Source organism: Gossypium hirsutum, chromosome A02 (genome assembly GCF_007990345.1).
Source record: "Gossypium hirsutum isolate 1008001.06 chromosome A02, Gossypium_hirsutum_v2.1, whole genome shotgun sequence".
NCBI classification, from domain to species: domain Eukaryota; kingdom Viridiplantae; phylum Streptophyta; class Magnoliopsida; order Malvales; family Malvaceae; genus Gossypium; species Gossypium hirsutum.
In genome coordinates, this window is record NC_053425.1 from 17,557,050 (window position 1) to 17,584,184 (window position 27,135).

Here is a 27,135-nt window from a genome sequence, read left to right on the forward strand (position 1 = left end):
GCTCAATATAAGGCAACCCGTCAGGTTTCCAGCCTATATACTTTGAATCTTTAAAATATTTAAAATAAGGAATGGACAAGCAAGCTACATATATGGTAATAAAATTAATACATACTTAAGTTGAATCAAATAATACTTAAGTTGAACCAAAATATAAAAACTTATTCATACTTATTCATACTTCAAATAATAATTAATACTATTTTGATAAAAATTAGTTATAACTTCTAAAGACATTTAAAAATATTAAATATTAAATATTAAAAGCAATTGCTTCAACCCCAATCAACTGGAATTTGCCAATGACCATGAAAAACATCATAATATATTGAGTCTTGCTGCAATTTACTATATCCAATATAAGCTTGCCATTCTAAATACCATTATCAGTGCCATTTTCTTCCTTCACCATAGCATTTATTACCTTCAATCGACATCTCATTTTATAATTAGAAATTGAAAAGCATTTTCAAACAAAATATAACAATTTTATTATATAAAACGTGAGCAACAAGATAGCATTAAACTCTTAAATCAATCTAAGTCCATAAGTTCGATAGAAACATGAAAACAGACCAAAAGAACATCTAAATAACCAAAATGGAATCACCATTATTATGTAAACATGAAAATGCACAGATTGAAACAAACCAACTTTGCATGTGCAGAATCATACTCCACAAAACTCATAAACATTAACTTCTCCTAACCAGAATACCAACTTTATGTTTACAGAGGCCTTGATGGAAACTAACATAACTGTTGATATATAACTTATCTAATAAGAATTACAGAATATGCAGAAAGTACCTGAGTATTTAGTATCAAGAGAACCATGTATTCATAGGAAAAGAGCCAGAAATTGATCAATGTATGCAAAACTTGGTCTATATTTCAAAACTGGAATAAAGCTTTCATCTAGTACCAAATACATACATATATAGAGACACAAACACACAGGCATACATCTTCCATTACCTAAATCTGTTTCTTGAAAATAAAAGATAAGTAAGCTTCTACAGGAAACTTAACGAAAGAAGCCAAATTGAGACAAAACACAAAAAAGAGTGGATGAAATAAGCTTAAAAATTTAGGAATGTAATTAAAATGTTAATTAAATGTTAGGAAAAACATTAAAAATTTAGGAATGTAATTAAATGTTAATTAAACATTGAAAACATAAAAGGAAAAACATGTTGAAAGAAACATAAATGTTAGGAAAAACATGTTACCTTGATTGAAATGGAAATATTTTCTTAAGGGTTTATTTAGAGATGCTTGGGATTGATCTCTAATAATGTCGAGAGACTTCCCTACTCATTGCATTTGAAGAACAAAAGTCTGTTCCTGGTCGACAAAACAATCAAATGAGTTCTAAAAATAAACAACATTTAATGATTGGTATAATATTAATTATATTGCATAATAACAGGTGGGAATAAACAAATAAAATTATTAAAAAAACAGCCAGCAATTTGGTATAACATTAACAGGAGAAATAGGACCAAGCTCAATACCATTAAAAGACAGTAAGTTACATTGTATACATATTAAAAGACAGTAAGCTGTTGTTGCTCCAGTAAATTTGAAAGCTGTCCATTAGCACTAATAATATTACTGTTAATGCCAAAGACCTTTTTTTACTCTCCGTGAGAGGAGTTGATCCCTCAAACACCAAGTTATCCATAGTTTGCCGTAGAGAAAAGTGAATAACAGGGAAAACCAGAACCAAATGAAGAGCAAATATAATTCAAAGCAGTGCGAAAACGAATTCCCAGATTCCTATCAAAATTGGTCAAAACATCACTTTCGAGCTCATTGTATATAGGTTGAACATTGAAATGGAAAACATATGCATTAGTCATAATAGGGATAACTACTAGTAAATCCAAAATTTCCATTTTCGATCCAAAATCTGGGCTCCTCCTTGGAGCCTCTATCTTCCCTTCAATAAGCTTAATGAATGCAACAGCAAAGCAAACCACAACAAAAACAACAGTGAGAGCTACCGAAGCAGCCGAAGTCATGCTCAATGAATTAATCCTATCTAACACGCAAAGTGGAGCAAGAAAAATAGCCATAACAACCAAAACCAATAACTTCCTATGATCCCCAAAACCAGTCCTAACCACTGATCGAGAACCCCAATATGACGAACCGAACCAGACATAACATCACCCAGACATTACGAACCGAACCAGTCCTAACCACTGATCGAGAATCCCTAAAACAAGCCCCAAAACCTTCATAGTAGCAGGTAAAGCCATGATTCTAGCACCAATAATTGTGGTGGTTCAGTTAAAAACAGCACCAGAAACACCAGACCCGGTATTGGGTTTACTTAAAACAAGGGTATAATCATCGAGATCAACATCAACATCAGTATCAACATCATCATCATCATTAAGATCATCAAAATCATCAATAACCTTGGGATGATTTACCCGGTTCCCATCATCAGAGATGAGCGATTTTTGTTGGGATCTAAAGTCGTGGTGTTCATTATGCATTTGTAATTCTACAAATGAGCCTTTGGGTATAGCTGAATAATTACTATCCATTCTAGATCAAAGAAATGCTTAAGAAGCTTGAAACTTTGTGAAGATCTCTTAGAAAAAAATCGAATGTAACGATTAAAAAACTTACAAAGAATTGGGAGGAATTGAATTGAATGGAATGGATATTGAAAGGGTCAAGAAAAAGTAGCAGATCCGTGGTGGGTCAACGTTTTTGGATGCTTTATTGGAAGGAGAGAGATAAAGAGCAATATGTTTGGAAATAAAGGAAAAGTTTTCCAGTGCTACCATTGGAGGATATAATTAAAAGCCAAAGCAACATGGCCAGAGCATAATCACTCCCAGACTACTATAGCAACTGAACAAATCAGAGCAGAGGTAATGTGCTAAAAACGAGTTGCAAGTTCTCCATGAATAACATTTAATTACACGAATGACAGAAAAGTCTACAAGAGAAGAAGACGTAAGAAAATTCCAACATACACTACATATCAAGAAAGGAAGTGGTTGTTCAAAATAGCAAGTTCAGTCAATTAAGCTTAATTCCAAAAAAAAATAAAAGCCAAGTAATACAGTAACTACACATTAATCTAAAGGGGACTAAAAAACTAACCATTTCAAACCCATGAAGCATCTGACCGTCGACGAGAGGAAAGGGAAAATAGTAAGGGATTTCAGGAATGGGGGAATAGATTAAGGGAAAAAAAGGGGACTTGGGGAAAATGTTAGGGATTTCGGGTTTAGGGAATTAGGGGATAATTTGGGGAAAAAGAAAGATGTGTTTGTTTTAGGGATTTGGGGAAGGAAGACGAGATGGGGGGAAATGACTTAGCAAAAAAATGAAACCGATTTTGGGTAAAGGGCATAAACCTCAGGAGAGAAAAAACGACGCCGTTTCAAATAAGAAAAATTTGTGGTGTTTTCAGCAACGCACCGTTAATAAGACCTTTTGCGGCGTTTTCAGCAAAGCGCCAGTAACACCTATTTTATCTACACTATAAAATGACGCCGTTCTAATACGCGTTGTGGCGTTTATTATAGAAACGCCGCTAAAGCCACTACTATTCAGAGGAAACGACGCCGTTTTACTCTAATGTATAATGAAATTTTGTGGTGTTTTCTAAAAAAACGCCGCTATTTTCTATCTTTTGTGGCGTTTTATGTATAAACACCACTAATACCTGAATATTTTATAGAAATTGATCAGAATTTAAAACTATATATTTAGAATTTCTTTTAAATTATATATAAACCCTAAAACCCTAACTATAGTTGAAACTTTAATTTTGATTTAATACACATTTTAAAATACATATTATGTATGCATATAAATTAATTAAATAAAAACATGATGCTGTTTATTATATCAATAACGTGTAAATATTTTACAAGATCTAGATCAAATTACAGTTCATGTACACAATTGCACACTAAACCACTTTTCATATATATATTTATATATATTTTAAAATAATATTTTATATATATTTATCTTATATACATTTATCTTCTAAATTAAAATCTAAAATTATACTCTAAATTTAAAACCCTAAACCTGGTACTCTAAACCCTAAACCTTAGACCACAAACGCAAAACCCCTCACCCCAAACTTTAAACCCCAAAACCATTCGGTAACCCCTAAACCAACCATAACTCCTAGACCATAAAGCCCAAACTATAAAGTACTCTAAAAAACTGTTAACCCTAAACCATAATAAACATATTTTTGGGAATTCGTGTGGCCAATGTTAGTGTAGTACAAATTAAAACACACACACACATATATATATATATGTTTATATTCTTATATTAAATAATATTATGAGTACGTATATACAAAATAACATGAATCTTAGTAAAATCCAAATGTTCTTCAGTTAATTTCTAGCTAATAGTATCATTTCCTTAAACCCTTAACCTAAACTTAATTTTTAACATATTTTATTTCAGACATTCTATTTAATCTAAATATATTTAAACAAAAAAATAGATAATTAAAAATACACAATAGCATTATTATTTATACAAAGTTACATAACTTTGAATTTATACATAGTTATTTCTATGTTATATAAGCTTGGAATTTATACATAGTTCAACAAATGCTAATTCCACATTCAAAATCACCCTTTCTTAATAGCATCCCAAGTAAGAATCTGGAAAGGAAATTATCTCTTAAGAAGTTAATAATTGTCCCATTCTAAACTTTAACCCTAACCTTTAAACCCTAAATCATAATCCATAAACCCCAAATTCATCATAAACCTTCAAATACTAGTTAACTCATAAACCTTAAACCATAGTTAATGATCATAATTAAACCTGCTTAAACCATATATCTTAAACCATAAACCTTAAACTATAATGATAATTAATTCAATATTTTTAATTCAATACTATCTCTTTTATGATTATATAAGAAAATATTTAATATATTGTATAATCATAAATTTTAATAATTATTGTTTTAGAGGTTAAAGATTAGTGTTTATGATTCTTTTTGAGGTTTAGGGGTTATTAAATTTGTAGCGGCGTTTTACCAAAAGCGCCGCTAATGCTCTGGTTTTTAGCGGCGTTTTACCCAAAGCGCCGCTAATGCTCTGGTTTTAGCGGTGTTTTACCTAAAGCGCCGCTAATGCCCTGTTTTTAGTGGCGTTTTAGTAAAAAACGCCGCTGTTGTTCTATTTTTACTGGCGTTTTTTTTAGAACGCCGCTATTGGTCTGAATTTTAAAATTTTGGCGGCGTTTTTTAATAAAACGCCACTAAAAACGCCGCTAAAGCCCTATTTTCCTGTAGTGTAACGACTTTAACTCGTCGACTTATCTTCAACTGGATAACCAATCTCACATGTTTAAAATGAAAACATTATGTAGAAAAGAGGAGTACATATTATCCAATAACAACAACCATGAAACTTACTTAATCTAAATTAGTGTGTTAGGTCAATTTTTGAAATTAGGCTCTTTAACGTAAACATTCTTATCCTCACACAAATCTTATTATAACTACAGTTTGCTCAAATTTTCATTATGAAAGACCTCGAATAGAATAGGCACTCATTTTATACCAAATACTACCCTCGAATATCAAACATAACTTTAACAGTTCGAAAAAATTGGACATGACAAGTCTGAGTGGGTATTTGAAAAAAAAAGTGTATTGTTAGAAGTGTTTAGATTAAGAAAACAAAACAAAACATGTACCTCGAGTATCTAAAATTATCCTAAGATTCTCGGGATGTTTGAAAATTGAGGGCGGGGATTCCCAATTTCTGGAAAGTTTTCACGAGTTGGGGATTTTGTTGAAAAAGGGAGGGGAGAAAATGTGTCTTCCAAGGTTCGTTTTTAGTGAGTTTCTGCCATCTTAGTTGAAAACGAATCTTGTGGGGAACATTTTCACCCCTCCTTTTTTCAATAAACCCTCCAAGCTGTGAAGACTTTCCAGAAATCGGGCATCCCCGTCCTCAATTTTTAGACATCCCAGGAATCCCGAGATAATTTTAGATACTCCTGATACATGTTTTGTATTTTTTCCAATTCTTGCCCATCTAGCTGCCTATATAAAGGAGGGCTTCCTCCCCTTACTCCATAAACTCTCTAGGCTACCACCCCCTAACCTTAAAATATTCTCCCCTTAATTTTTTTTTAAATGCTGAATTTTTTTAAGGAAAGATTTATTTGTGTTTGAAGGAGACAATATGCTAGCTGTAATATGTGTTTGAGTTCATGATGATGCGGTAGTGCCCAGAGACCCATACATTTCATCTACCATGTCGGGATGGAACCATTGCCATAGAAACCCATCACATTACAACTTGAGATCAGACTTTGTGGTGTTTATACAATCACTGGTTGAAGTATAACTACGGCTCGTACTTGACGAGTGTAAATGTACGGTCACGAGTTGGAGTATAACTCAAGAGCCCAGTTGACGGTGGTTGTAACAACCTATTTTTAGTGGTGTTGAAACAAGGGTTTCGAGACCACAAATCTGACAATGAGTCTATAATTTTTATTTATTTTATACGAGCCAAATATAGTTTATATTGAATTTTGATTTGATAAGTTTTTATTAATTGAACACATAGTTATGTATAAGTGGTTTATCCTTAAAGTCAGGTTGTTCTGAAAAATGAGGTATCGAGATCTTGTTTCTGTAAATTGGCCTCGTAAATATTTTATTGTATTAAATATTTACGGAGTTATCATATTGGTCTAATAGGTTCGATTCAGAAATTTTAATGTTTGGCTAGTTAATTAAGGAAAAAGGACTTAACCGTAATAAATGTAAAACTTCATCACTATTAAATTATAATAATTAAATGATTTTATTAGGAAATATGAGTGGAGTTATAAGGAAAATAGGCCAATTTTATTTAGTGTGGACAGTTAGTAAGAATTTGTTTATATTTGATACATTAATTAAAAGTTCAAATAATTAAAATAAGTAAATAAAACAGCAAAAAATTAAAAAAATTAACATCATCTTCTTTGTTTTTTTGTTCCACCAAAAGCCAAACTTAAAACCTCCATTTATAAAGCTCTGAATTCATCCAAGCTTAGACTATTGCATGTAAGTGTTTTTCTTATCCATTTCTTGTAAATTTTATATTTTTGAGATAGTTGTAGCTTAATTTAGCTAACACCAGGGACAATTTTGTAAAATTTTTAAAAACTTTGAAACTTTACATTGATGAATTCTAGGCATTCTTGAGATTAAATGATGAATTTGTAAACTTGGTTGCTAAATTAAGACTATTTTGTAAAGGAATTTTGATTAGTTTTGAGTTTAGGGACTAAAATGAAAATAAGTAAAATTTAGCATGAAAATCATGTGATTTTTAAGTGTTTGAAGGCTGATTATGGATGTAATAAGAATTGGTTTTGAGTATTAGGGGTTAAATGTAAAAATTTAAATAGTTTCAGTTTTAGAGATTAAATTGAATGAAGTGTAAAATTTAAATAGTCATATGCATAAAAATAAGTGCGATAATGTATTTGAATTTGATCAATTGAATTTAATCATTATATATATCAAGAATTGAATAGTACAGAGGATTATCGAAGAAAAGAAAAAAAAAATCACATATTAGTCCCTGCGAGTCAACCGATAGTCGTATATATATTAGGCAAGTTCATAGTATAGATGAATGTATGTATTTTTATCTTGCGTTATTATGATTTGTTTTAATTATATTGTGGTTGAGTTGTTGATAATAGATTCAAATTATAAATCATTTACAATTAAGTGCAATAAAAGAAAGTAACGATTTGGGAATCGTAGAATATTGAGAAATACGAGTCATATGATTTTTGAATGAATATGAATTATTACAGTATACGGATCACTTATGTGGAAGTTCCTTTGATTTATTAATGTGATACAATCTACTAAATGCCCATTTGAATGTAGTAAACGATTAGGATATGTTTGGCATGCTAATAGGGTTGGAATGCGAGTTTGCACTTCAGTGTCTCTATTTACACTTTGGTGCTGTATGATGTGATTGGGTTACCGAGTATCCGAGTCATGTTACTATAGTTCATCAGGCTACGAAAATTTGTGACTAATGTTAAAATGTAATGTTAAAATGATTTGATAGTTCTGTTGTTTATCTATTATAAGTTTTGTATTAAAGAATGATTATGCGAGAATGTTTCATTATGGTATTAAGGTAATAAAATGTATGCAAGAATGTTTCATTATGGTATTGAGGTAATGAAATGTAGATATATTTATATGAATGGTTTTAATTGAATCATGAAAGAGCATGAAGTATATGATAAACTAATTTAGCACTAATTTTATGCGTTCTTGCCCATCTAGCTGCCTATATAAAGGAGGGCTTCCTCCCCTTACTCCATAAACTCTCTAGGCTACCACCCCCCAACCTTAAAATATTCTCCCCTCAATTTTTTTTTAAATGCTGAATTTTTTTTATGGAAAGATTTTTTGTGTTTGAAGGAGACAATATGTAATACCCTTCGCCCGTATCCCTCGTCAGAACAGGGTTCGAGGTGCTACCAGATTTAAACTCATCCATTTATATAAAACCAGACCGTAAAAATTTTTGATCAATTTCAAACTTTTCATACACACATATATTATCTTTTAATCGGGCTTACAAGGCCCAAAATATTCATGAGGCATTATTAAATATTTATCAATATCTTAGTCTTGTATCATTTACTTACTCAACTTTACAACCTTATACATGCCATAGACTCGAAACACTAAGATTTATTTACGCCGATAGCGTAGACTTGACAATGTGATAATATCTCTGACGGCCTCTAACCCGAGCTAACCTGGCAACCCTAGGGAATATGGGAAAGAAAAGGGGAGTAAGCTTTACGCTTAGTAAGTTCATAAGAAAACAATAAGCAACTCATTAACAAGTTTTATCAATGTTTACAACATAATCACAAATTCACTACAAGTTGTCTTCTTGAGCAATAGTCACTAAATTATTTATAATTGGAGCTACAAAACTCCAAATCAATTGCCGTTAATTTTCCCTAAAAATAGACTCATATATCTTCCATCCATAAAATTTTAAGAATTTTAGGTTTGGCCAATCAATACCAGATTTTTCTTAAAGTTTCCCCTATTTCACTATTTGACTAATCTGACCACTCTTCACTACGAATCAAATTTCTCATTGTACAGAATTCAAAATATGTTCTATTTGATTTCATTTGAAACTAGACTCATTAAGGAGTCTAAGCATATAAATTATATCTTATAACCATTTTTGTACAAATTATAATGATTTTCTAAAAACAGAACAGGGGACCCCAAAGTCATTTGACTCTATCCCACGCCACTTCAAATATCTCATTATCAGCAATTCTTTTGCTTACACGGTTTCTTTTATAAGAAACGAGACTCATTAAGCTTTAATTAAATAATTTATTCAGCTTCTAACTTAACTCCAACAATTTATTGTGATTTTCCAAAATCACATTACTGCTGTTGTCCCAAGCAGATTTATTACAAATTTACTCTTTCACACATTCTTTGCATTCACATTATTTAAACATGTATATCACCAATCAATTTCATCACATATCTATAATTTCACTCAAGCATAATCTCAATACAATACATCATGCTCAATGATTCGCACACAATCGCACAATCGTTCAAATTAGCAATTATAAGATGATTCTGCACATAGTCCACCCTTATCGATAATTTACGATGGTTTTGCCCTTACTCACATATATGACATAGGTATTTTCACCTATGCTTCTCATTTCACACTTATGATTCAATTCCAATCGATCTAACAAGCATAAGAATATATCACATACCTGGCCAACTTAATGTATTGAACAAATTCAATTGCCGATTTAACACAAGGTCTCATAGTCTTAGACTTTTATCAAATCACCGGCATTTAGCCTGCTAGGTTTTAAACCCGATAATATTATTCACTAGCTTAAAGCTTGCTAGGCTCAAAGCCCAAATATCACCATTATAAAGTCGTCTCATAAACAATTTATATAATATAGCATGTATACCTGTTCACTTTGCTCTATTTAATCATTCAATCACAATTTATAATTTCCCTTTGAATCATTCGATATTTTGCACACTAAGTGTCATTCTCAATATCCCGCACACTAAGTGCCATTCTCAATATTTCGTACACTAAGTGCCATTCTCAATATTTCGTACACTAAGTACCATATTTGATTGCCCCGCACACTAAGTGCCATATTTTGTCGATATGTCATCAGACGTTAAAATATTCACGTATATACAATTTATACGATATTAAAGCATTAGAAACATAAATTTAACAATGCTTATTGCATACGAACTTACCTCGTTCGCGGTAACGATAAATTAGATCGACGAATCCGATACTTCGTTTTTCCCTCGATATAGACTCGTACGAGGCTTAACTTGATCTAATCAATCAAATTCAACTATTACAATTCATATTCTATTCATTTTAACTCAATTTCATATTTTGGTAAAATTACTATTTTACCCCTAAAGTTTTACTTTTATTCAATTTAGTCACTGAGCTCAAAAAAATGCAAATTAACTATTTTTAACCATAATTAAGCTTAACCGAATATTCATGGTATTAAAACAGAACCATAAATTACTTTATGTCAAAATTACATTTTTGCCCCTGATATTTCAACTTCTTTACAATTTAGTCCCTAAGCTCGAAAAATTAAATTCATTCAATTTTTGGCCAAACCCATGCCTAGACAAATTTACTACTACTTCATAACAGCCCATATTTTCATTTATTCACACTTTCAACCACATAATTTCAATAATTCACAATTTAATCCAAAATTGACATTTTTACCAAAATTCACTTTACAAAACATGTATATCCAACAACAATAATTTATTTTCCATCATCAACTATCAAAATACTCATGCACTCAACAATGGCAACATTCAAATACTTTAACAGTTTTGAAATCAGAGATACGGGCTAGCTAGAATACGAAGCAACGATCTCAAAAACATGAAAATTATCAAAAACCGAACACAAAACATGCCTAAATCACTTCATGCAAATGCCGAAACTAAGGAAGCTTCAATGGCTTTCTTTTCTCCTCCATATTCGGCCAAGAGATAAAATTTGCATGGCCATTTTATGTTTTTTTTTATTTAATACATTTTAATATTCCATTTACCTTTTTGTCCTTTATAATAATACATAATTTCATATATGCCAAACCACCAATCTCCACTATCATAAAGTAATGGTTTAATTGATAAATAGGGACTCATACTTTAGTAAATCATGGAAAATAAACACTTAAACAATTAGAATGTAACTTTTTCATTTTACGCGATTTAGTTCTTTTTGCTTAATTAACTATCGAAACGATAAAATTTTTCAACGAAACTTTAATACCATCTTTTTGCCACTCCGTAAATATTTATAAAAATATTTACGACTCGGTTTATATAAATGAGGTCCCGATACCTCATTTCCTAAACCCACTTGACCTTAGGGTCATACCACTTGAACTTAATAAATCACTTATAAAACAAATACCACAATATCAAAAACATTTTTAAAATCACAATTAACTCGTAAATATTAAATATAATATTTACAAACCTACTCGTCGGATTTGGTGGCCCCGAAACCACTGTTCCGATTAACCCTAAAAATGGGCTGTTACACAATATGCTAGCTTTAATATGTGTTTGAGTTCATGATGCGGTGGTGCCCAGAGACCCATACATTTCATCTACCATGTCGAGATGGAACCAATGCCATAGAAGCCCATCACATTACAACTCGAGATCAGACTTTGCGGTGTTTATACAATCACAGGTTGAAGTATAACTACGGCTCGTACTTGACGAGTGTTAATGTACGGTCATGAGTTGGAGTATAACTCAAAAGCCCAGTTGACGGTGGTTGTAACAACCTATTTTCAATGGTTTCAAAACAGTGGTTTCGAGACCACAAATCTGACAATGAGTCTATAATTTTTATTTATTTTATACGAGCCAAATATAGTTTATATTGAATTTTGATTTGATAAGTTTTTATTAATTTAACACATAGTTATGTATAAGTGGTTTATCCTTAAAGTCAGGTGGTTCTGAAAAATGAGGTATCGAGATCTCGTTTCTGTAAACTGTGCTCGTAAATATTTTATTGTATTAAATATTTACGGAGTTGTCATATTGGTCTAATAGGTTTGATTCAGAAATTTTAATGTTTGGCTAGTTAATTAAGGAAAAAGGACTTAACCGTAATAAATGTAAAACTTCATCACTATTAAATTATAATAATTAAATGATTTTATTAGGAAATATGAGTGGAGTTATAAGGAAAATAGGCCATTTTTATTTAGTGTGGACAGTTAGTAAGAATATGTTTATATTTGATACATTAATTAAAAGTTCAAATAATTAAAATAAGTAAATAAAACAGGAAAAAAATTAAAAAAATTAACATCATCTTCTTTGTTTTTTTGTTCCACCAAAAGCCAAACTTAAAACCTCCATTTTTAAAGCTTTGAATTCAGCCAAGCTTAGACTATTGCATGTAAGTGATTTTCTTATCCATTTCTTGTAAATTTTATATTTTTGAGATAGTTGTAGCTTAATTTAGCTAACACCAGGGACAATTTTGTAAAATTTTTAAAAACTTTGAAACTTTACATTGATGAATTCTAGGCATTCTTGAGATTAAATGATGAATTTGTAAACTTGGCTGCTAATTAAGACTATTTTGTAAAGGATTTTGATTAGTTTTGAGTTTAGGGACTAAAATGAAAATAAGTAAAATTTCGCATGAAAATCATGTGATTTTTAAGTGTTTGAAGGCTGATTATGGATGTAATAAGAATTGGTTTTGAGTATTAGGGGTTAAATGTAAAAATTTAAATAGTTTCAGTTTTAGAGATTAAATTGAATGAAGTGTAAAAGTTAAATAGTCATATGCATAAAAATAAGTGCGATAATGTATTTGAATTTGATCAATTGAATTTAATCATTATATATATCAGGAATTGAATAGTACAGAGGATTATCGAAGAAAAGAAAAAAAATCACATATTAGTCCCTACGAGTCAACCGATAGTCGTATATATATTAGGCAAGTTCATAGTATAGCTGAATGTATGTATTTTTATCTTGCGTTATTATGATTTGTTTTAATTATATTGTGGTTGAGTTGTTGATAATAGATTCAAATTATAAATCATTTACAATTAAGTGCATTAAAAGAAAGTAACGATTTGGGAATCGTAGAATATTGAGAAATATGAATCATATGATTTTTGAATGAATATGAATTATTACAGTATACGGATCACTTATGTGGAAGTTCCTTTGATTTATTAATGTGATACAATCTTCTAAATGCCCATTTAAACGTAGTAAACGATTAGGATATGTTTGGCATGCTAATAGGGTTGGAATGCGAGCTTGCACTTCAGTGTCTCTATTTACACTTTGGTGCTGTATGATGTGATTGGGTTACTGAGTATCCGAGTCATGTTACTATAGTTCATCAGGCTACGACAATTTGTGACTAATGTTAAAATGTAATGTTAAAATGATTTGATAGTTCTGATGTTTATCTATTATAAGTTTTGTATTAAAGAATGATTATGCGAGAATGTTTCATTATGGTATTGAGGTAATGAAATGTATGCGAGAATGTTTCATTATGGTATTGAGGTAATGAAATGTATGCGAGAATGTTTCATTATGGTATTGAGGTAATGAAATGTAGATATATTTATATGAATGGTTTTCATTGAATCATGAAAGAGCATGAAGTATATGATAAACTAATTTAGCACTAATTCTATGTGTTCTTACCCATCTAGCTGCCTATATAAAGGAGGGCTTCCTCCCCTTACTACATAAACTCTCTAGGCTACCACCCCCAGCCTTAAAATATTCTCCCCTCAATTTTTTTTAAATGCTGAATTTTTTTATGGAAAGATTTATTTGTGTTTGAAGGAGACAATATGCTAGCTTTAATATGTGTTTGAGTTCATGATGATGCGGTGGTGCCCAGAGACCCATACATTTCATCTACCATGTCGGGATGGAACCATTGCCATAGAAGCCCATCACATTACAACTCGAGATCAGACTTTGTGGTGTTTATACAATCATAGGTTGAAGTATAACTACGGCTCGTACTTGACGAGTGTTAATGTACGGTCACGAGTTGGAGTATAACTCAAGAGCCCAGTTGACGGTGGTTGTAACAACCTATTTTCAGTGGTGTCGAAACAGTGGTTTCGAGACCACAAATCTGACAATGAGTCTATAATTTTATTTATTTTATACGAGCCAAATATAGTTTATATTGAATTTTCATTTGATAAGTTTTTATTAATTGAACACATAGTTATGTATAAGTGGTTTATCCTTAAAGTCAGGTGGTTCTAAAAAATGAGGTATCGAGATCTCGTTTCTGTAAACTGGGCTCGTAAATATTTTATTGTATTAAATATTTACGGAGTTATCATATTGGTCGAATAGGTTCGATTCAGAAATTTTAATGTTTGGCTAGTTAATTAAGGAAAAAGGACTTAACCGTAATAAATGTAAAACTTCATCACTATTAAATTATAATAATTAAATGATTTTATTAGGAAATATGAGTGGACTTATAAGGAAAATAGGCCATTTTTATTTAGTGTGGACAGTTAGTAAGAATTTGTTTATATTTGATACATTAGTTAAAAGTTCAAATAATTAAAATAAGTAAATAAAACAGCAAAAAATTAAAAAAAATAACATCATCTTCTTTGTTTTTTTGTTCTACCAAAAGCCAAACTTAAAACCTCCATTTTTAAAGCTTTGAATTTAGCCAAGCTTAGACTATTGCATGTAAGTGATTTTCTTATCCATTTCTTGTAAATTTTATATTTTTGAGATAGTTGTAGCTTAATTTAGCTAACACCAGGGACAATTTTGTAAAATTTTTAAAAACTTTGAAACCTTACATTGATGAATTCTAGGCATTCTTGAGATTAAATGATGAATTTGTAAACTTGGTTGCTAATTAAGACTATTTTGTAAAGGAATTTTGATTAGTTTTGAGTTTAGGGACTAAAATGAAAATAAGTAAAATTTAGCATGAAAATCATGTAATTTTTAAGTGTTTGAAGGCTGATTATGGATGTAATAAGAATTGGTTTTGAGTATTAGGGGTTAAATGTAAAAATTTAAATAGTTTCAGTTTTAGAGATTAAATTGAATGAAGTGTAAAATTTAAATAGTCATATGCATAAAAATAAGTGCGATAATGTATTTGAATTTGATCAATTGAATTTAATCATTATATATATCAGGAATTGAATAGTACAGAGGATTATCGAAGAAAAGAAAAAAAATCACATATTAGTCCCTGCGAGTCAACCGATAGTCGTATATATATTAGGCAAGTTCATAGTATAGATGAATTTATGTATTTTTATCTTGCGTTATTATGATTTGTTTTAATTATATTGTGGTTGAGTTGTTGATAATAGATTCAAATTATAAATCATTTACAATTAAGTGCATTAAAAGAAAGTAACGATTTGGGAATCGTAGAATATTGAGAAATATGAATCATATGATTTTTGAATGAATATGAATTATTACAGTATACGGATCACTTATGTGGAAGTTCCTTTGATTTATTAATGTGATACAATCTACTAAATGCCCATTTGAACGTAGTAAACGATTAGGATATGTTTGGCATGCTAATAGGGTTGGAATGCGAGTTTGCACTTCAGTGTCTCTATTTACACTTTGGTGCTGTATGATGTGATTGGGTTACCGAGTATCCGAGTCATGTTACTATAGTTCATCAAGCTACGAAAATTTGTGACTAATGTTAAAATGTAATGTTAAAATGATTTGATAGTTTTGATGTTTATCTATTATAAGTTTTGTATTAAAGAATGATTATGCGAGAATGTTTCATTATGGTATTGAGGTAATGAAATGTATGCGAGACTGTTTCATTATGGTATTGAGGTAATGAAATGTAGATATATTTACATGAATGGTTTTAATTGAATCATGAAAGAGCATGAAGTATATGATAAACTAATTTAGCACTAATTTTATGTGTTCTTGTAAATGGTTGTCAGGTTTAATCTATCTTAGTGTTTTTAGTTTTCAAATGTTTATTTGAGGAAAGTTAATTTTACTATTAGCTATGAACCTGCTAACCTACCTAAGCTTACTCTGTTTGCTCTTGTTTTCTATAGTTAACATTTTGCAAAACTGGTCAAACAGATCAACTTCAAAGCTCACACTATCAAGCTTCTATTTTGGTATTTTTTGATTTTTTATTTTAGTTTTGTGGAATGTATATAGGGTTTTGAAGTTGATGAACTTAAAGTTTTAGTTGGTTTTGTAATATGGTTAAAGTTGCTTTATAATGTTAAATTTCATGTTCCATGATAAACTTGTGATGAATGTGGTGAATTTAATTTGGAACATCATTTTGATTATATTTTGGAAGACAATGAATTGTGCCATTTGGTTTGTAAACATGATTTTGGTATTTGGTGTCATAGAAATGGTACCTTGTCATTAGATGTCTTACTTTGTGAATTGTTGTTAAAATGCTCTTTTAGTTTTGGTAATTCATGAACTTAGAATGAAGTATGTTTGCATTTGATAGTTTAACATGAATGGATGATTCTTGGTATATAGTATATAGGACTTGGCTGATAATTGAGTGAATTTAAATAGTTTATAGTGTTTTTGCTTGAATGATTGTTGTTTATGTTTGAATTGTGGTGCTAATGAGGGCATATTGGTTAAGCACATAGGTTGATTGAGAATTGGTATATTTTGGCTTGTTTTGGCACAATTTGAATAGGTTTAGATGTTGGTTAATGCATGGCTTGGAATCTAAAAAACAGTGTGTGAAATGGCCTGACCATACGGCCGTGTGACTCCTGTTTTCACTTTTTACTCAAATTTTCGTAAAAGTTTCATTTTAATCCAAAATTGTTCCTGGTTTGTTTTAAATGTTCCATAAGCTCGATTTAGGCTCCAATTTGATTGAATAGCTTTGAAATGACTGCCAATGAATTATTTTGGTTATATTTGATTAATTTGCAAATGATTTCAAAGTTTTATTGTCATAATGACTACCAGATGAATATGGTTTGTAAATCTGATACATAAGTTTGTCATCATAATCATAAGGAAAAACTCAAAGCTTTCGAATATAATCCCTTAATATTTTTCTCCACGTTCACCAAACATAGTATCATTAACCTCCATCTTCTCTAAATTTGTAACGAAGTTGAGGGCAAGAAGACTCTCAAAGGGGGAGTGACTATGGCATTGGAGAAAAGGTGAAGGTCCTTTTAGGGCGATAGTGGTCATTGTGATTAAAGAAATCATTAATAACTACAACCGCTATCTCCTCGACTCAATCTTTACCTTATCTCCACCGCCACAGTCACTCCCCCCTAAGAGTCCTCTTGCATCCAAATCTGTCATAGGTTTCGGATGTGAAGGTTTATGATACTGCTTTTGGTGGAGATTGAGAAAAAGATTAATTTGATTATACTAGAAAGCCTTTCGATTTTTCCCCATAATTATGATCTCAAACTTATGTATCGGGTTTACAAACCATCCTCTTCTGATAAAATGAAACTCGAAATCATGACCACATAACCATTGTCAGTTGGGCTCCTCAATTATACTCTAACCCGTGATCGCAAATTAACATCCATCAAGTACAAGCCCTAGTTAGACTTCAACCCGAGACCGCATATGCACCATAAACTTGGAGCCTAAGTTGCAAAATAATGTGCTTCTAAGGAAATGGTTTCATCCTGACACGATAGATGAAATGTATAGGTCCACGAGCACTATGGCATCACTGTCAACTCAAAATATACCTCTAAACTTTCACTATAACGACCTGTTTCTAGTGATGTCTGAAATAATGGTTCTGGGACCACAATTTTGGCTTGTGAGACAATACTTTATTATTTGTTGAGTATTTATATGGTATCGTGATTGTCGTATAAGTATTTGATTAGAAAACTTTACTGTTTAGATAGTTAATTTAGTAAAACAGACTTAAATGTAAAAGTTTTAAAAGTTGGTTATAGTAATTAAATTAGTTAAAAGAGTATAGAATTACAAGTTGATGGACTTAAGAGGTAATTAGATCATTTAGGGGTAATAGTGGATGATTTAGAAGTGCCTTGGCATGAAATTAAATTAAATTTTAAATGGTAAAGTTGTAATTTAATTATATAGTAAATTAAATCAAAACAAATGCCAAATCACTCAGCATCTTCTACATAATTTTCTTTCACAAAACTGAAACCATAGTTGAGAAATAGGAAGCCTGTGGCTTTGATATTTTCAATTGCATGGTATGTAATCTTTACTTGTTTTTAAACATTTTTATGTTTTTGAGACCATATTAGCTCAAATTAGCTATCCCGAGGGTTAATTCATGAAATTGTTAAATGTTTTGGATTTTGTCATTGATGAGATTGAAGTGTTTTGAAGTTTAATGGTAGATTACTAAGATTGATAGTTAAATATAATTAGTTTGTAAATTGTAAAATTGCATGGTAATTGCTATAAAATTATGTTAGATTTGGGCTGTAGAGTGGTCTTCTGAACTTTAGTTGACTAAGATTTTGTCTAAATGTGGATAACTTGTAAGTTTTGATATTAGGGATTAAATTGTATAAAAGGGTGAATGGTTGAGGTAATTTTGTAAATAGTGATGAGAGGATTTAGGAGCTTAAGTTTGATTAATTGAAGTGTTTTGTCGAGTTAATTGATAGAAGTTATTATTTAGATTAAGAAAAAATTAAAACAGACTCGAATCGTGGAAAAGCGAAGTTGGTAGAATGGACGTCAGACTCATTATTACAACCATTTTGTTTAGGTAACTTTGTATCTCTTTGACTCGAACTATTTAATTTTAATACTTACAGACTTTGTAATATTTATATGTAAACATGATAACTTCATATGAAAATAGCTCTAGATGGTTGGTTATGGAAAAATGATTCTTATATATATACATATTGAGTTGGATAAATTGATGATGAGCAATGTTGATAAGTTGAAGAAGTTTAATTACAATATAATGGAATTGAGATTATCTGAGCATGTGTTAGAAGTGCAGGATGTATATACATAGATATTTGTTGGTCTAACTAACCAGTGTTGGTCACACATATATGTTTATTGTCAGGTTAACCGACCAGTGCTAGGCACTAATATAATTATATTGTTGTTATAACAAACTAGTGCTGGGCAGACACACATGTAGATTGTTAGTTCAACCGACAAGTACGAGGCACATGTATTGTCGATTTTACCGACCAGCACTGGGTGCAAAATGTTATTACAGATTTATCAGTTAGGCACTGAGTGCCAATGTCGGTTTGGCCTATTAAATCAGCATATTCGATCCATTGAAGAAGTTTGACGAGTAAGGATGTAACATGATAATTAGGGAAGGTTAATGATTTTCCTTGTAATATACCATGTTATAAGATTGATATCATGTTATGGATTTATAAATTACAATTAATAATTACATGATCAGTTCTTAGTAGAATTAGTTGAATTTACTCCGCATACAATTTATTCTTCTATGTGCAGGTTAGGTACTTAAATTTTGGTTGTCGACCCAGCATCAAGAGACAATCCTGAACTCAAACGCTGGTGAAGTAATTGTTTGTGTCTTAGCATGTACCTAGGATGTCAATATTACTATAAATGGTCATTTTATGTATAACTAGTTTTTTAAAATGATTATGTCTATAGGATGCTTTTTGTGTGAATCTTGGTTATGTTTCATATTAATTGCAAATACTTGTGTAAATGTTTATGATATATGCTTTGTGGATTTGGCTCTTTTGGGAATTGTATGTTATAAGTAAATTTTTTTTTTATATGTGGTAGATAAGGTTGATAGTTCTTAATGTTGAATGAATGGGATGTATGGTTTGGTTAAGGTTGAATGCAATTTAAATAATGATTGAATTGTAGTGTCAATGAGGGAAAATTGGTTTGGCACATAGGTTGTACATATTTGACTTGTTTTGACTTGTTTTAAGGTGTTTTTGGTGATGTTTAAAGGTTGGTTTTAGATAGGAGAGAGAAAATAAAAACTAAATTTCATATTCATTTTTCTCTAGCAAAAATACAAGTAAAAGAAAGAAGAAATTTGCTTTGTGATTTAGCCATTGCCATCCTTCATTACCAAGGTTAGAAATAATTTTTCCTTTAAATTTTGTTAGTTTATTTAAGTAGGATGAAAGATTAACATTCTAAGCATTTGAATCTTTAAATGTTAAGGTTTGGATAAACAACCATGATAGAAAACTTAGAAAAATTAGTGTATGGCTTCATGGGAAGATTAATGTTTAAGCTTGAGTTAAGTGAAAAACATGCTAGTAATTAAGTGGGTATTGCTGAAAGAAGTTCAATTAAGTTTAAAGCTTATTGGCTATTGTTAAGTTATTAAGGACCAATATGTAAAGAATTATATTTTTTTGGAAATAAATGTTATAAATTGATACTTTGAGATCCCTAGAGAATAGTTACAAAGCCAAATTTTGATTCTATAGAGTAAATAATGAGATTCGAGCATTTCAAATATAAAAATTAAAAGGAACTTATATGTAAAGTATGTAATTAAACTTGGTTTCAAATATGTTTTAATTGGTTGTGAAACAAACACTATTTCATAAATGAATTATCAAAATAATTAAGACAAGGTCCAAATGTCGAGGGACGAAGATGAATTCAAGTGTCTATTAATTAATTCAGTTTGTGCTAACTTAATATATATGTATATATTTGATTTTTACTTTTAATTTTCTATTAAGTTCATCGATTTGATATTAAGTATGTTTCAACATATGTTGTGATGAATACCTATTGTTAGTACAAATGCTAAGAAATAACCTCATGTATGAACTATGACAAGGTAAATAATTTTGTCCTATACCGCGTTGGAATTGAATCTAATTCTTAAGTTGCTTTCCTCGAAAAATATTATCTTTTACAATATTAATTTGGTGAATAGGAAAGAAGGTATACATATAAATGTATATGTGATTGATATTTATTTAAGACTAAACTTAAATTGTAAGATTATAATGATAGTAATTGAAGTTGATATAATGCGAAACATGATTTACAAAGCTATTGAGATAAGTCTAATGACTTGATAACAATATTATATATATAGATGTGCATGTGAGTGTAATTATAAGCTTGATATGTGTTGAATTTGGATTTACAAATAAATGATTAATGAATTATATAATGATAATAACGATAATAAAAAAATTGTCTTATTAAATGATGCTAGACATAGTTAAGGTATAGTTGACATGTCATAGGATTCGTATATGTTACTAGTGGGTGCATTTTGGCACTTTGATGTGACTTATTTTGGAACTTTGGTGCAATTTATTCTGGTATTTCAGGGTGACTCATTCTAGCATTTTACGTTTCATTATGTGGAGTGTTAGGGGGATCAATGCATTTATGCCTTATCAGCACTTTGGTGATTCTTGTGAAGTGTTAGGGGATTAATTTGTGTACCTGTACTTGTCTCTGCGTCCATTAATAGGGGCTAAAAGTAAATAATGATATGAGATTTTGATTTTTGATAATGAGACATCATAATGGTTCTAATAATGAAATGTCATCCTGATTCTGAAAAGGATATGTCATACTATTTCAATAGTGAAACATCACTGTGATTATAATAGTTATTACTCTGGTTTTGAAAGTGATTTGTTAGATTATCCATTTTGATAATGAGATTGACAAGAAAAAATGATATCATGAAAGCATTGGTTCTAGTACCAAATATGATATCATGTTGTTGATGAATTCATATTGTTTTAGCAACACAGAGTATACAATACTCGACATATGGGTTTGTTTGTTTCCATGAGTAGGTCTAGAACATGTTTGATAGATTAAAGTTTTCGCGAAGCATCCTAAGTTTTACAACTCAGCTCAAACTAAGCTGGTATTCTCTTTGTTAGCAATTGGTTAAAGGCATGAACCTAGGTTGAGTCATATGGTTTAATGTCATTTTGGAAAATACAAGGTTATGGACTAAAATGGTAAATTGCTGTTTCTGGATCGAGGTAAGTTCGAATGATAATAATAATGCAATGTTATGTTTGAATTATATTTCTTACTATTATTGCATATATTTTATGATTTAATATATTGGAAAAGTTGATGGAATGGTGTTTATGATGTGGAAATATGACATGAAAGAATGTTACATGAAATGCAAGAAAATGAAGATACATGACAAGTGATATATGAAATATGTGATATATGTTATGTAAATTCTTAAAGTTGATTTGATATTTGAGTTGTGTCTTATTATACTATGAATGGACAATTGGTACTATGGATAGTGAGATCGACACTTGGAGTAAATTCGTACATAAATAATCTATCGATTCTTTTTATGCTATTATATTTGATATCATATAAAATGTAGCTGCCTATCAAATGGTTATTTGATGTAAATTATGAATTTAAATTGATTACGGACAATTTAGTAAATGTTGAAAAGTGAGGAATTTCCCGATTGAACCTTCGAAATAAAAACGATATGAATGATCTATTGTGAGGTCGCATGTGTAGTACTAAGTGCAGGCTACTATGCGTACCCGAAAATTGTGATCACGTGTGTAGTACTAAGTGCAAGCTACTACGTGTATCAGATGGTTAGGTCACGTGTGTAGTACTAAGTGTAGGCTACTACGTGTACCGGATAATTGGTCATGTGTGTAGTACTAAGTGCAGGCTACTACGTGCATCGGATAATTGGTCGCATGTGTAGTACTATGTGCAGGCTACTATGCGTACCAGATAGCTTTGGCTACAAGTGTGAAAATATGTGCAGGCAATTGAGTATCAGTTATTATTCTGAAGAGTTCAACGGGAAAATCGATTAAGTAAAATACAATTGAACATGATTATTTGATGAATAAGTGTAGGTATATGTTTATGAAAAATTATGAGCAATGTGCTCGATAATTGGGTGAATTTCGATAAGACAAAATGGAATAAGTGGAATTATGTAAGAATGAATTTTAGTGGTAAAACAGTGTTGGACAGCAGCAGTTGCATGACTTTGAAATTCACTAAAAATTGTGAAATTTGAATAAAAATGCAAATGATATATGAAATAAATCTTAATGAGTCTATTTTCACATGAAAGAAACAGGGGAAGCAAAAGAATTTTATATTATGTGATATTTGAATTCTTGTGAATGAATTCGAGATTCCCTGTTCTACCTTTAGAAATTCACCATAAATTGTAAAAAAATTATTAAGAGTCATACCTTACATGGATGGATTCCTTATTGAGCCTATTTTTAAGGGAAATAAACTGCATGGTCGTTTTAATTCTGTACAGGGAGAAATTTGTTCGTAGTGCACAGAGGTCAGAGTAGTCGTACTCTGAAACAGAGGAGACTTTAACTAATAAACTGTACTAATTGGATAAACCAAAAATTCTGGAAATTTTATGGGAGAAATATACATGAATATAGTTTCAAGGAAAATTAACGAAACTAAATTTGGAGTTTGTAGCTTCAGATATGAATGATTTAGTAACTGTAACTCGATAACACATCTTAACCTGAATATTGTAATTGTACAATTATAGTGTTTTATCTTGAAAAGCATGGTAGTAATTGCATATTATTTTCATATGAACTTACTAAGCATAAAGCTTACCATCCTCTCCATTTCTTTAGTATTGGCAGGTCGGCTCGGGGTTGGAGATCGTCGGAGGCAAAATCACACTATCAAACTATCATTTGTAGGAAAATTAAATTCAAATATTAGAAATATCAAGTGAGTGGCATGTATAGGAAGTTGGTTTGTGATATGTATTTTTATTATGATTTTGACCTTACGTATCAGTCTGCATTGAGTTATCGTATATGATCATGAGATGTGGTCCTTATCCATTATGTTTTATAAGTTTAATTAATCGTGCCATGTCCTACATTTTGATGTGATGATATAGTTAGCTTTGTTTGTTATGCATGTGTTAGAAAAGTTTTGAATTAAATGAAATTTTATGGCCCCGTTTTCGTCTATGTGTATTGTTAAGTCTGGTAATGCCTCATTCTCTGTTCCGACCTTGGATACGGGTAAGGGGTGTTACACTTACACTAGCTCTCCCATATCCTTGCCAATGTCGTGTCCCAAACATGGTCTTACACTGACACATCTCGTAGCCAATGCATGTCCCAGACACGTCTTACTCTGGCTTACATCTCGAGGCCGATGCATGTCTCAAGCATGTCTTACACTAGCTCTCGTCTCAATGCCGATGCCATGTCCCAAACATGGTCTTACACTGGCTCTCATAATGTGGTTGATGCATGTCCTAGACATGTCTTACACTAGCACACAAATATCCCGAATGTCATGGCCTGAATATCGATTTATTCCTAAGGTTCAAATGGAGTCTTACTATCTCATATTCATCATACATGATTATTTCCAAAACAAAATCCATCTATATCAATTCAAGTACATATAATATCAATGTAGTTCTATTATTTACATGCAACTTACCTCTGATTACAAATGTAGACGACTAGTTCGGCTTAGTCACTTACTTCACTTTTCCCAGTCTAGGCCGAATTTTGTAATTCTTGATCTACAATTATAAAAATTTACAAATTTAATCATTTTATTAATCTAGATACTCAACAATTTAAATTTGGGCAAATTACTATTTCACCCCTAGACCTTTGCAAAATGACCATTTTACCCCTAGGTCTAAAAATTGATTTTTATCGAATTTCTTCATATCTTAAGCCTAGTCAATTACTTTTTACACTAGAAGCAGTCCAAAATTCTCAACATTTCACACATTTATCACCTATTTTACAACTTATGTAAATGGTCCTTTTTAGGGTTTTCATGAGCAATCTCTTCACAAAGTTGTTTATTTCACAACCTTGGTTCATTTTCTTCCATCAAATTTAGAAACAAACATGTCTATATCATGGAAAAACCCTAGTCTTTCAACCATTTGCAAAATAGTCTCTCATTTGAAAGCTCATGCTACAAGGGCTCTAAAATGTAAAAATTTTCAAGAAAAGCCATCAAAGTCACTTACTTGCAAGAGTAGAGAGTGGCTGAAATTTTTGAAGCTCAAAACCCCTTAAAATGGCTGAATTTTTGGTGGAGAGATGGAAGAAAAGATGATATCTTTCTCTTTATTTAATTTTTATTCTAGTCAAATTAGGTCATCAAATTACCTAACCATTTAACCCATTGATTTCCTTGTCCCTATGGTCGGCCATGCCTCTTAGAGGGGTCTAATTGCCCTTTAAAGACCTCCAATTATGGCTCTCTAGCTATTTGGTATGTCTATCAAGTAAAATAGAACTTTTACCCTTTATACGATTTAGTCCTTTTTCCTAATTAAGCAAGCAATCACTAAATTAATTCACCAAAATTTTCATACTCTCATATAGTCATGCCACAACACATAAATATATAAAAATAAATTCTCCAACCTCGGTTTAGTAGTCTCAAAACCACCGTTCCAATAGGTCAAAATCAGGATGTTACAATTCTCCCCCTTAGGGATTTTCATCCTCAAAAATCTTACCGACAAATAAGTTCGAGTATGATCTCTCATAGTCTCTCGGGTTCCCACGTGGCTTCCTCAACTCTGTGTCTATGTGACAAAACCTTTACGAGTGCTACAATTTATTTCCTTAACTTCTTGACCTCTCGATCTAAAATCTTAGTCGGTTCTTCACCATAGGTTATATTCGGGCTTATTTCAATTCTTCCGGAGAAATCACGTATGAGGGGTAGATCGGTAGCGGCATAACATTGATACATGGAATACATCATGAATTTTCTCTAGTTCACGAGGCAAGGCCAATCGGTATGCTACCAGCCCAATTCCCTTAATCACCTCATAAGGTCCAATAAATCGCGGAGTCAGCTTGCCTTTTCTATCGAATCTAAGGACTTTCTTCCACGGGGACACTTTCAAAACACTTTATCCCCGACTTGGAACTCGATCTCTTTCCATTTCAAGTCCACGTAGGATTTCTATCTATCCGATGCGACTCTCAGCAATCACGAATCACCTTTACTTTTCCTCGGTTTCTTTGACCAAATCGACCCCGTGAATCTGATTCTCTCTCAACTCAGTTCAATATAAAGCACTCGTCACTTACACTCATATAAAGCCTCATATAACACCATTTTCAGACTTGACTGATAACTGTTGTTGTAGGTGAATTCAACTAGCGGTAATACTTTTCCAACTGCTTGAAACTCCAGAACACAACACCATAACATGTCCTCTAATATCTGAATTATTCTTTCTGACCGACAGTCGATTTGCGGATGAAAAGTTGTGCTAAAATTCAAATTTGTCTCCAAGCTTCTTGCAACTTCTTCGAAACCTCAAGGTAACTCGATCCCTATCTGAGATAATAGACAAGGCACCGATTATATTTCGAAACATACCAATAACCAATTTCAGGAGTAGTCAGTACGCACCGTAAAATGTGCCGATTGGTAAGCTATAACAACGACCAAATGAATCCTTTTCTTTACGTAAAGTACCGAAAAAAACTATGATTACTCATCCATTTACTCGGAACCATCACAAGCTGAAGCAAACCGAGGGTATTGGTGTTCAGCCTCACTTGGAAAATAAACCACTTAGAGACAAACTTAAAAATGTCTTTTATTCCCACCACCAGTACATTTTCTTAAGTCATTGTAATTTTACCTACCGGATGGATTACAACAAATATGTGCCTCTATAATTTCTAAATGATCTTATCTTGGTTATAGATCTGTTCGATACATCATACAACATCGGTATTAATATGAAATTTAATTCATTTCCGTCTCACACTGGGTTATTTTAGCTTCAATCCTCATCACTTTTTGAGCTTCTATCTTTAAGGAAAACATAGGTCTAGCTCTCATCTCGGCTAGATCGAGCCATATTAATCCACAGTAGCTGAGTATTCATAGACCAAGGGCGAACAATGTTCTCTAGTCATCTAACTTGATAAATTTAAACTTTCATAAAACCTTAA